The 12,092-nt window shown below is 35.6% G+C and overlaps 1 pseudogene; it reads left to right on the top strand.

The window, feature by feature from the left end:
• Positions 1 to 12,092, top strand: part of Cyp2j7 (cytochrome P450, family 2, subfamily j, polypeptide 7) — a 41,648-nt pseudogene that overhangs the window by 8,633 nt on the left and 20,923 nt on the right.

The following is a 12,092-nucleotide window of genomic DNA, read 5'->3' as shown; positions in this document are numbered from 1 at the left end:
AGAAAGAAAGAAAGAAAGAAAGAAAGAAAGAAAGAAAGAAAGGAAGAGAAAGAGGAAGAAAGAAAGAAAAGGAAGAAAGGAGGGAGGAAGGAAGGAAAGAAGGAAGGAAGGATGAATAAAAGAGAGAGAGAAAGAAAGAGAGAAAGAAAGAAAGAAAGAAAGAGAGAGAGAGAGAGAGAAAGAAAGAGAGAGAGAGAAAGAAAGAGGAAAAAAGGAGGGAAGGAAGGAAGGAAAGAAGGGAGGAAGGAAGGAAGGAAGGAAGGAAGGAAGGAAGGAGAGAGAGAGAGAGAGAGAGAGAGAGAGAGAGAGAGAGAGAGAGAGAGAGAGAGAAATCAATATTCTGCTCTCTCCACCTCCAGGACAGCCTTTTGACCCTCACTTCAGGATCAACAGTGCAGTTTCCAATATCATTTGCTCCATCAATTTTGGGGAGCGTTTTGAGTATGGTGACAACAAGTTTCAGGAGCTACTGAAGATAACAAATGAAACCCTATCTGCTGAGACATCAATGATGTTAGTGGTAAGTTGCCTGCCTTTGCATATTTCTTGAAAGAATATTACATTGAGATGAAATCAAATCAGATAGGTCTATCTTTTTTTGTTCGGGGGACTTTTTGAAGTAATTATTATATCTTAAAAGTGTAATTTGATACACCTGTTTATAATATATGACTTTAGCCTATAGGAAACATTTCTAGCATTTATATGAACTATTTCAGCATTTATAATGATGTATAGATATAGGTGGGCATATTGCCTTCTATTTTTCATTTATTTATTTATTAAATTTATTTATTTATTTTACATCCACACTGCAGCCCCCTCTCTCTTCCCAGTTCCACCTTCACAAGACAATCCTCCCATAACATTCTGCACTTCTCTAACGAGAAGAGGAAGTCCCCTATGTAGACCAACCCTTGCTAGCATATCAAGCTGTACTAGAACTAAGCATGTTATCTCCTATTGAGACCCAGCAAAGAAGTTCAGTCAAGGGAAGGCAAATCAAAAGAAGGCAACATAGTCAGAGATAGCCCATATTCCAATTATTAGGTTATTCACAAAAAGGCCATGCTGCATATATACTACAAATATATAGGGGGTCTAGGTCCAACCCTGAATATTCTTTGGTTGATGTTTCAGTCTATGTGAGCCCAAATACGCCCAAGTGAGTTGACTCTGTGGGTCTTCTTGTGATGTCATTGACCTGTCCTGTTCTCTCAATCCCGGACTCCACTCTTTCACAAAACTCCATGAGTTCTGCTTAATATGTGGCTGTGGGTCACTACATTTGTTCTCATCAGCTTCTAGATAAAGTTTCTCAGAGGACAGTTATGCTAATTTCTTGTCTGCAAACACAGCAGTATATTATTATTGGCTTTCTCCCATTGTGTAGATCTCCCTTGTGCAATACCAGTTACTTAGTTTCTTTAGGTCTGTGGTTACACATGGCTATCCTATATTTTATGGTTAATATCTACTTACAAGTGAGAACATTTCTTTTTTTTTTAACACACACATATTTATTTTTGTTTTGTTCTTTTTGTATTGTTTTTTGGGGTTTTGTGGGTTTTTGTTTTGTTTTGTTTTGTTTTTTGTTTTTCGAGACAGGGTTTCTCTGTACAGCCCTGGCTGTGCTGGAACTCACTCTGTAGACCAGGCTAGCTTCAAACTCAGAAATCAGCCTCCCGAGTGCTGGAATTAAAGGCGTGTTCCACCACTGCCTGGCAAGTGAGAACATTTCATGTTTGTCTTTCTGAGTCTGGGTTACCTCACTCAGGATGATATTTCCCCTTTTCTTTTTCTTTTTCTTTTTTCATGTTCTGCAGAAGCACATACAGGGGTCAGTTCTGCAGATCCAATGGGGCATTTTCTCCATAGATACCCTTGAGGCTTTAATATAGATAGCAGCTGAATCCTGAAGCTTCAAATCCTACCGAAGTCTCATTCCTTTGAACATTTCAATAAAGAACTCTGGACAAAGGGACATACTGTGACACACTAGAACTACCATGACAAGATATTTTTTTTAATCTATCTCACTTTATTTTCTTTTGTAAGTGCAGACAATGAATACAAAGGATGGGAGATGAGTGGGATTGAGATACATGATGGAAACTTCACAAAGAATAAATAAAAAGTTAAAAAAAATTAATAATATTATTCTTGACTAGAATTGGCTCCTGACAGAAGCCATCTATGAAAGTTTAAAGCAAGCAAGTGAACTTAGAGAAGGTGGCCCACCATTTTTCTTGGCTGTGATGGGTGAAATGTGGAAAGGCATAGCCTCAGAGACTTCATGCCAGGATAGATTCTAGCTACTTGTATGCATTCATTGCTAAGAAAATAATCTAATGATTCTGGGGCATCAACCCATCCTATTGGACAAATTTCTGGCAAGTCATCGTGAAGACAAAATTTTATGAATTAATGCTGTTTAGATGAGTTAATGACTTTATAGAATTCCTAATTTGATTCAAATAATTTTACTAAGAAAGTTTAAGGAGATGGGTTTAGTCATTTTATCAGAAAGATCTAATAATTTTAAAATCAAGAATATTACCCCTCCTTATAGAATAGGAAATAAAGGATGCATAATAAGCAATACAATGAGATTTTATAAATTACACTAAGACAAAATAGACTTGAGATTCATTTGTGATCAAGGAAAAACATTCATTCTAAGTCAGGTCCAAAGATGAGGCCACAGGTCTGTTCTATGATAAAGCAAGATGACCTGAAACTGTTGATTTGAACTTATAATGAGCTTAAAGAATGAAAGGCTGCATGGAACTTACATTTGGCATTCATCTGTAGCTCCACTTTTGCATAGCATTTTATGTACAAGGTAATTTTAAAAAGGAAATTTTGTCTAAGAAGGTATGAATTGTCAGAAATAAGAAATGAAGTGTGGCTATTGGGGCTCTGACCCATTTACCAGATGTATATCTGTCTGTATGTATGTACACTTAAGAGTTAAAAGAGTTCACAGTTTCTCACTTGACTATTTTGCCAGTCCCAAATAGTTAGGTTTTTTTGTGTCAGTAGTGCTGACTCTGTAAATTGCCTACCACTGACAACATGGGTCTCAATGCTAATAGCAAACACTCCCAGTGGCCAACACAATACAACAGTTCTGTAAATAAATTGGTATAACCTGTGATGTCATATTCAGCTTTTTTTTCCTTTTTTTTAATTAGGTATTTTCCTCATTTACATTTCCAATGCTATCCCAAAAGTACCCCATACCCCCACACACACACTCCCCTACCCACCCACTCCCACTTTTTGGCCCTGGCGTTCCCCTGCACTGGGGCATATAAAGTTTGCAAGTCCAATGGGCCTCTCTTTCCAGTGATGGCCAGCTAGGCCATCTTTTGATACATATGCAGTTAGAGTCAAGAGCTCCAGGGTACTGGTTAGTTCATATTGTTGTTCCACCTACAGGGTTGCAGATCTCTTTAGCTCCTTGGATACTTTCTCTAGCTCCTCCATTGGGGGCCCTGTGATCCATCCAATAGCTGACTGTGAGCATCCACTTATGTGTTTGCTAGGCCCCGGCATAGTCTCACAAGAGACAGCTATATCACGGTCCTTTCAGCAAAATCTTGCTAGCAAGATTTTACATATTCAGCTTTTGACAGGCTCCTTCAATGCCTCTCTGTTTCTCACTCAGAGAAACATTCTGGGAGTATTTTCTAGCTCACTAACTTATCTTAAGATTCCTCTTTGTATGGTATGCTATGTAGTTTCTAAATGTGATGTTACTTTCTCTGAGGTTAGGTATTTGAAGTGTCCTAGGTTTAGGGTGTTAAAAATCCATACATATTCTTCTGCCAATGTTCAAGAAAACACATCCAATCATTTATATTTTTATATGTGATTTATAAAAGTCATGATGTTTTCAAGTTTACAAATAATTATATCAGATAACCACCTAGCTCTCTTTCAAATTCACAGTGCCAATTACTTATTAATTATTTTTTCATGTGTTTATGTACAAACATAAATGTTTCTAAATACATAGTACAACTGCTCAGTCTGTATAATATTGCTTTCATGTATGTTTAAAAGATGATCATTTGGTGTTATATAACCAATTGGTAAGCTCTTTCCTAGAGAAAATTGTTTCTCTAATTCTCAGAATTCCTTAGTAGACTGTAGTGCATTGTATAGGATTGAGGTCTCTGTGACACGTCTATTGCTATGGCCCTTGTTCAGTTCATAATTAACTTTGATTATTTTGTATCAGCTGAGACCTATTTGTGATATAGAATGCATTCTGTTTTAGAGAAGGTACTATCTCTGTGTTTCTGTTGTAAGTCATGCCATCTAGAGGACAGAGGAGCAGAAGATAATAAGACCATAGACACACAATATAATATCACTCTTTTTTTTTTCTTTTGATTTTTTCCTGTGGAAGAGATATCAAGAGAAGAGAGCAGCTAACTGAAATGACTATTATTTACTACTTCAGGACTTCTCATGAATTTTGTCTTCATTATTATTCATTCTGTGAAACTGGTAGCTGTGAGTTTGATTTGAATCATATTTAGTTACAGTTATCCTGATTTATTGAATGTGAGGTTACTTTCTCTGAGGTTAGGTATCTGAGGTATCCTAGGTTTAGGGTGTTAAAAAATCAATGTTATTTATTGAATGCTATTAATTTTTCAAGGACTTTTTAAAAGTCACTTACAAATAGTTTAGATTTAATAGTTACTTTCTTTGATACCAGAAATATGTGTTTTTAATTATTTTTTTCTTTGTGGATTGTGTATTTTCTCTCTCATATCTCTGAGTCTGTGGAAATTCTTGTCAGTAACATGTCTTTCTTTGACACAATATAATGTTATCCTAGGTTGCTTCATCCCATCTATATTTTGGTTTGGTGTGCTTGAGTTATTGACATTTAAATTATTGTTTAACAGTTTCCACTGACTGCCATAATTTTTAGAGTTGTTTTTCTGGTTGGTTGAGTTATGGTTTATTCTTTGATAAATTCTTTATTGCTCGTAAAGGTTTGCTTGTTAAGTGTGTTAATCACAGTGGGTTCCTTCATATCTCTCATTAGTTCAGCGATTTGTTATGAAATTCAGTCTTTCCTGTGTTCTTGTGACTGATATTGCTTTTGTTCCTCTTCTGAGTATAATGTTGTTTTAAACACGTCTTCATTGCTGGCTCAGTGGAGCTGAATTGACTTAATTTCTGATTTTCTTGAAATATTCTTATTTTTCCATCAGTTAATAAGTTAAGAATTATTCATTGTATTTTATGAGTATGAGAGGTATGTCTATATGTATGTTTGTACCTTCGATGTCAGGAGTCCAAAGAGGGGCCCTGAAGTTACTGGTGGTTGTGAGTCACAATATTGGTGCTGGGGATCAAACCCAGTTCCTTTGAAACAGAAGACAATTCTCTTAACTGCTGAGTTATCTCCTTGGTTCCTTAACATTAATGTTAAATAATAATTATTCTAGCTATAACATTCTATATATATAGAATTAGTTTCTAGAGTATATCTTAGAACTCTTAGACATTGTGGTTATGCTCATTATTTTCTATTTTTGACAGTTGAATACAAAGTTTCCTCAACAGTGTCTTCTCTTCCATATAAGTTACTGTTTGATCTACTTGTGATGTTTTCCTTTGTGTGCTTTTATTATACTTGTCAAGCTATATGTATCTTAACATTTCATTTGTGTTAGTTAGTTTGTTTGTTTGTTTTCTTCCAAACCTCAGTTTCTTTGCTACATATGTCTTCCATGTTACTGACCTTTTCAACCATGTTACTGATTTTCTATTTGATGTTGCTGCTTTTTCCCTTTACCTTAATGGCTTTCCTGTCCAGGTCTTGTATTTAATCCATTTGCCTATTTGAATGCACTTTCAGTCCAATAATTATTTCTATTAGAAAACACTTGAACTTCTTGTGTAACCCTTAACTTGTTTTTAGTATGTTTGGCTTCATTTGTTTAGGAATTAATAAAATATGTTGACATTCTCCCAGTTTGTATTTTCATATTTCCTGTGTATCTGTGTTACAGTTTATGTTCATTTGGACAACTCTTCTGGAGTATATGGTGGTATCACTTTTAGATGGTTGAATTTTACCTTACATTGAGTACACAATAGTTACATAGAATGCTTTTTTTTCTTTTTAAGATGCTTGTGTGCCTCCCTTATCTCCGGTCTCTGTCTCATCCTGGAGATGCCACCTACCTCACCGCTCCTATCAGTTGCAGATTGCCATTAATTCTCATGGACATCTTCCCATCTTTCCTGTCTCTCCCTCCCCACACCTGATCCTGAACCCATATATTCCCCTCCCAATCCCCTCTACCACAGAGTTCCCTACCTTCATCTGACTCATATGACTATTTTATTCTCCCCTTTAAGAGAGATTCAAGCATCCTTGATTGGGCCTTCCTTCTTGTTTAGTTTCTTTGGGTCTAGGAAATATATTATGGATATCCTGTACTTTATGGATAATATCAACCTTTCAATAAGTACATACCATGCATGTCCTATTGTGACTGGGTTATTTCACTCAGGATGACATTCCCAAGATCCAACCATTTGCCTGCAAAATTCATGATGGCATTGTTTTTAATTGCTGAATAATGTTCAATTGTAGAGATTTACCATATATTCTTTATCCATTATTCAGTTGAGGAACCTCTAAATTGTTTTCGATCTCTGGCTATTATGAATATAACTGTTATGAACATAGTGGAGCATGTGTCCTATGGTATGGTAGAGCATGTCTTGGTTATATGTCCAGGAATGTTATAGCTGGATCTTCAGATAAAGCTACTTCCAATTTCTTGAAAAAACCATCAGATTGTTTTCCAGACTGTTTGTACAAGTTTGCAATCCTACCAGTAGTAGTGAAACATTGACCTTGCTCCACATCCTTGCAAGAATGTTGTATCACTTGACATTTTTGTCTCAGCCATTCTGATCAATGTAACATGGAATCTCAGAGTTGTTTTGATTTACATTTCACTGATGACTAGGGACTTTTAACGTTTCTGTACATGCTTCTCAGCCTTTTGAGATTCATCTGTTGAGAATTCTATGTTTAGCTCTGTTCTCCATTTTTAATTGGTTTACTTGAGTTGTTGGTATCTACCTTCTTAAGATCTTTACAAATATTAAATATTAGTCCTCTGTCAAATGTAGGGTTGGTGAAGATCCTTTCCCAATCTATAGGCTGGCATTTACAGAAGTTTGCAGTTTTATGAGGTCCCATTTATCATTTGCTGCTCTGAGAGACTGAGCCTTTGGGTTTTTGTTCAGGAAATTGTCTTCTGTACTAATACTTTCAAGATTATTTCCCATTTTCTCTTCTATGAGAGTAAATGTATCTGATTTTATGTCCAGGTCCTTGATCCACTTGGAGTTTAGTTTTGGGCAGGGTAATGAATGTGGATCTCTTTGCATTCTGCTACATGTAGACATCCAGTTGGATCAGCACAAATTTTTGGAGATGCTTTATTTCTTCTGTTAGATGACTTTGGCTCATTTAACAAACATTAAGTTTCCATAGGTGTGTGGGTTTATTTCTGAGACTTCAATATGATTCCATGTTGTCAACATGGCTATTTCTGAACCTTAATGCCATGAAGTTGTGATCCCTATTGCTCTGTAGTACAGCTTGTAGTCAGGATGGATTTTTGCCAAAGGCTTTTTCAGCATATAATGAAATGATCATGAGATTTTTTTTCAATTAGTTTATTTCTATGATGGATTGAGCTGGTGGAATTTTTGTATATTTAACTGTCCCTGTATCCCTACTTCTTTATGATGGGTGATGTTTTTGATGTGTTCCTGCATTCAGTTTGTAAGTATTTTGTTGAGTATTTTGCATCCATGTTCATAAGAGAAAGTGGTCTGAAATTCTCTTTTCTTTAGTCTTTGTGTGGTTTAAGTATCAAGGTGATTCTGGCTTCAGAGAATGAGTTTGGCAGGGTTCATTCTGTTTCCATTTTGTGAAATAGTTTGAGGAGTATTGTTATTAACTCTTCTTAGAAAGTCTGGTATTATTCTGCACTAAAATTATTATGCCTTGGGCTGTTGTTATTAGAATTTTATGACTACTTCTGTTTCTTTAGGGGTTATAAGACTATTCAGGTAGTTAATCTGATCTTCATTTAACTTTTCTAGGTGATACCTGTCAAGAAAATTATGCATTGTCTTAAAATTTTCCAATTTTTTGGAGTACATGCCTTGAAGTAACACTCAATGATTCTTTGAATTCCTCACTATCTGCTATTATGTCTCCCTCCTCATTTCTAGTTTCATGTATTTGGATACACTCTCTCAGTCGTTTTGAAAGTTTGGCTAAGGGTTTATGTTGCAGGATTTTCCCTGTCCAATCACATTAGGGCAGTGGGAGGCCTGTGATTGGACAGTAAAAAGGGAGTCAGAGCTAAGAGTCGCAGAGGGAGGGAGCATGGCAGAATAGGAGGGAGAAGTACCATGGCTGCGGACATGTACACGTGCGACATTTTCCAGCCACAAGTAGCTATGATTTCACAAGGTTCAAAATACTGGGATAAAGGGATAGAGAGATAGAGGGAACTAGTGGCTCATGGCCAGATGCTGTAGGGGTTAGCTCCAGAGAGTTGGAGGTGGGAGGAGCATGGGAGCATGGTCTGACACCGAGGAGAGTTGGCAGGATCACTTCTTTTATATTTTCCACAACAGGTTTGCCTATCTTGATTTCTTAAAGAACCAGCTTTTGGTTTTGTTGATTATTTCCATTCTTTTTTGTGTGTCTAATTGATTGATTTCAGCCCTTATTTTGATTATTTCCTGCCTTTTACTCTTCTTTATTGTACTTGCTTCTTTTTTTCTAGACCTTTCAGACATAGTTTAAACCTATTAGTGCGAGAATTTTATAATTTCTTCATGGAGGCATGTAATCCTATGAACTTCCCTATTAGAACTGCTTTCATTTTGTCATATAAATTTGGTGTTGTTTTGTCAGACTGATAACAAACATTCTTGGCATAAGCAACTATATTAGACAATTTGATAGACACTTCAAAAGTCCATGTTCATGAATTATTTCAGTGACCCTCTAAATTTCAAAGTATACAACATGACATCTGAAACCTGGTACAATCACTTGGTTTTTACAGGTAAAAAGTCAGAAAACTCAATAAGAAAATCAATAGCATATTTTATAAGGCCAGTAGTATGAAAGATATGTGCAGCAAAAAACCCTGAGGTTTGGAAGAAAATCAAAGAATAACTAGAAATATATAAGACTATGCAAGCAAAATAGACCATAGTCCACCAAAACTCTGTGGAATGCTTTCTGTCTTTAATAACACTCAGTAGGCAAAGACAGTGAGACTCCACTAGTAAGGAGTCTCATATCATTATTACTTAATATTAAGTTATTAAACATTGATATATGTAATGTTATTAATAATTGATAATATTAAATGTCAGCATACTTTAATGCTGTTAATAATATTAAAAATAATATTTACGTACTATAATATTAATTACATTAAAATGTTAATATTGTTCTGCTGTCAAACCAGAAGTTCATAAAATAAACAGCATACATCTGATTCGTTGAAGTATTGATTTTACGCTGTACCATACTATCTTTATACTACATAGTATTATTGAAACTGTATTCACCATCTATTTTATTTATGTAAAGATTACTATCTTACCATACAGATATTAAATTATATTGGAAATATCACCATGTGCACCTACCTGCACAACATATATTAGTGGTAATTTTCCTGAGGGGAAATAAATTCTGATCGTCCCAAAATAGAATGGAAAAGATGCCTATCTTCTTGACAATAACCAAGTAGCAAAGTTCCAAGCACTTGACTTTTGAGCATCACTTTCATGATTTAAATGTCAGGGCCCATGCTAATTTCAGAGATACTGTCTATTCCCAATGCAGTGACAACTTCAATGACCTGAAATAGAAATGCCCTCAATGTGATTCATGAGCCATGATCACTGGACAGTGTAGAGGAACATGGAATATTTGGAGGGTTCCATCTCTGTAGGGATTATATATTCAAAGCACTTTTTGATATTGAGTATAGTAGATGGCTTTTGGTGATTGTAAGACAAGAAGTGAATCCAGGTGATCACATTGGTAAATGTTCTTTACGGAAACTATTTGCCAAATTATTAGAAAAGGCATTAATGGTAGAAATAAAAAAACATTTAATTGCATGCCAAAATTCAGATGGGAGAGATGTTAGAATACACAAGGAAGCAAGGATCTGTGCTCATTAAACATGTTTACATATTTACATATTTTGCACAGCAGAGCTGAAGCACATGATAACCTGAAACCAAGATGGTATGAATGTTACCACAAAGGAAACAGAGGGAAGAACAAGATTATTTTAAAATATGGAAAAGTTATTCCATGGTATCTCCAATATTTTCTTATTTTCTTTATGAGCTCTACAATGCCCTTCCTTCCATAATGAAATATCTTCCTGGACCACATCAAACAGTTTTCAGAAATTGGGAAAGACTGAAAATGATTGTTTACCATATGATGGAGAGTCACCGGAAAGATTGGAACCCTGATGAACCGAGAGACTTCATTGATGCTTTCCTTACAGAAATGACAAAGGTGAAGAAGATTCTGCCTGGGTGTTCTTAGAACAAATATGGTGGGTTAGTTACAAGTTTTCAGTGGACCTTACATCATGCTGTCATGTATTTAAGGGTATAACACTGTACTGATTCACTACTAGATAAATCCCTGTGTCTGTTGGCTATGCAAGCTTCTTCTGAGGATTATGGAAACTCCATCACAAAGATGCTACAAGCTCTCAAAGGGCACTAACATACTTTGGTATATCTTCTTTCTTTATCTTCAGTAGCAAGTATGTAGCATCTTTTGTCTCTCTTTATTTGCTTCCATCTTTACATCACTTTTCCATGATTCTTTTATTCAAGTACTCTACTAATTAGGATAACCCAAGCTAATCTTTCTTCTCTCAAGTGAATCACACTTGCAAGGTCAATTTTAGGTTATCAGCAACATGCAAAGTTTATAACATAAAGATGTGTGAGTCTTGTAGATTACTGGTTAACACACTATGAAAATATCAATTAGAACTAGTATTTTAGAAGTTAATTAAGCAGTATGTCAGAAATATCATTAAAAGGTAATGGTTTGCTACACTTTGGGTTCCTAAAATGCCAGATAATGAATCCCTTTGCCCCTCCTTGCCCTTTTCCCTTATATGAAGAAATTATACACAAAATAAAAATAGCAATTAATCTTCAGAACTCTAGCTAGATTAGTTAATCTAAGACTAGTTATGCACTTCATATCAGTCAACATTGAGTTTGATTGGATACTGGAGATTCATTCCAAAGTTTGGGTGGTGCCTCTGCCTTCCTCTATCCCACGATCATCACTCTCCAATCACATAAATGCTAGAAAGCAGTCAAGTGCATATATGTGTTACCTGTGCATCACTGTGACACTACTCAGCAAAAACAACTTGAGGGGCTTAAGATTTTGGTTCACAACTTCAGGGGTAGGTTTGACTGGTTCTCACACAGAAGGATTGGCAGATCATCTCAGCTTATGGTGTCAAAAATCAAGGGATGTAGTGGAGTCTGAACACCATCTTGTTCCAGGAAACAAGGAAGAACCCAGTGCTTTTACAACTTTGAGTATCTCCTGGTGACAGAGGAGTAGATAGCAGGAAATAGTCAAACTCAAGGCTGAACTGAGTCAATTAGAAACAAAAAGAACAATAAAGAATCAGAAAAAAAAACAGAAGCTGGTAGATGGAGAAAATCAGCAAGGTAGACAAACCCTTAGCCAAACTAACTGAAAAGGCAGAGAGACAGTATCCAAATAAACAAAATCAGAAAAGGAAAACATAACAACAGAAATTGAGGAAAATTAAAAAAAATATATATGTCTCACTTCAAAAGCATCCACTCTACAAATTGGAAAATCTAAATGAAGTGATTTTTCTAGACAGATACCACTCCCAAATCAAGACCAAGTAAACTATCAGAACAATTCTTTAATCCATTAGGGACTAAAAGCAGTCATTAAAAGTTAA

The sequence above is a fragment of the Mus musculus genome, chromosome 4 (genome assembly GCF_000001635.26).
Source record: "Mus musculus strain C57BL/6J chromosome 4, GRCm38.p6 C57BL/6J".
In the NCBI taxonomy this organism is placed as follows: domain Eukaryota; kingdom Metazoa; phylum Chordata; class Mammalia; order Rodentia; family Muridae; genus Mus; species Mus musculus.
The sequence above is the reverse complement of the archived record's forward strand: the minus strand, read 5'-3'. Positions and strand labels throughout refer to the sequence as shown.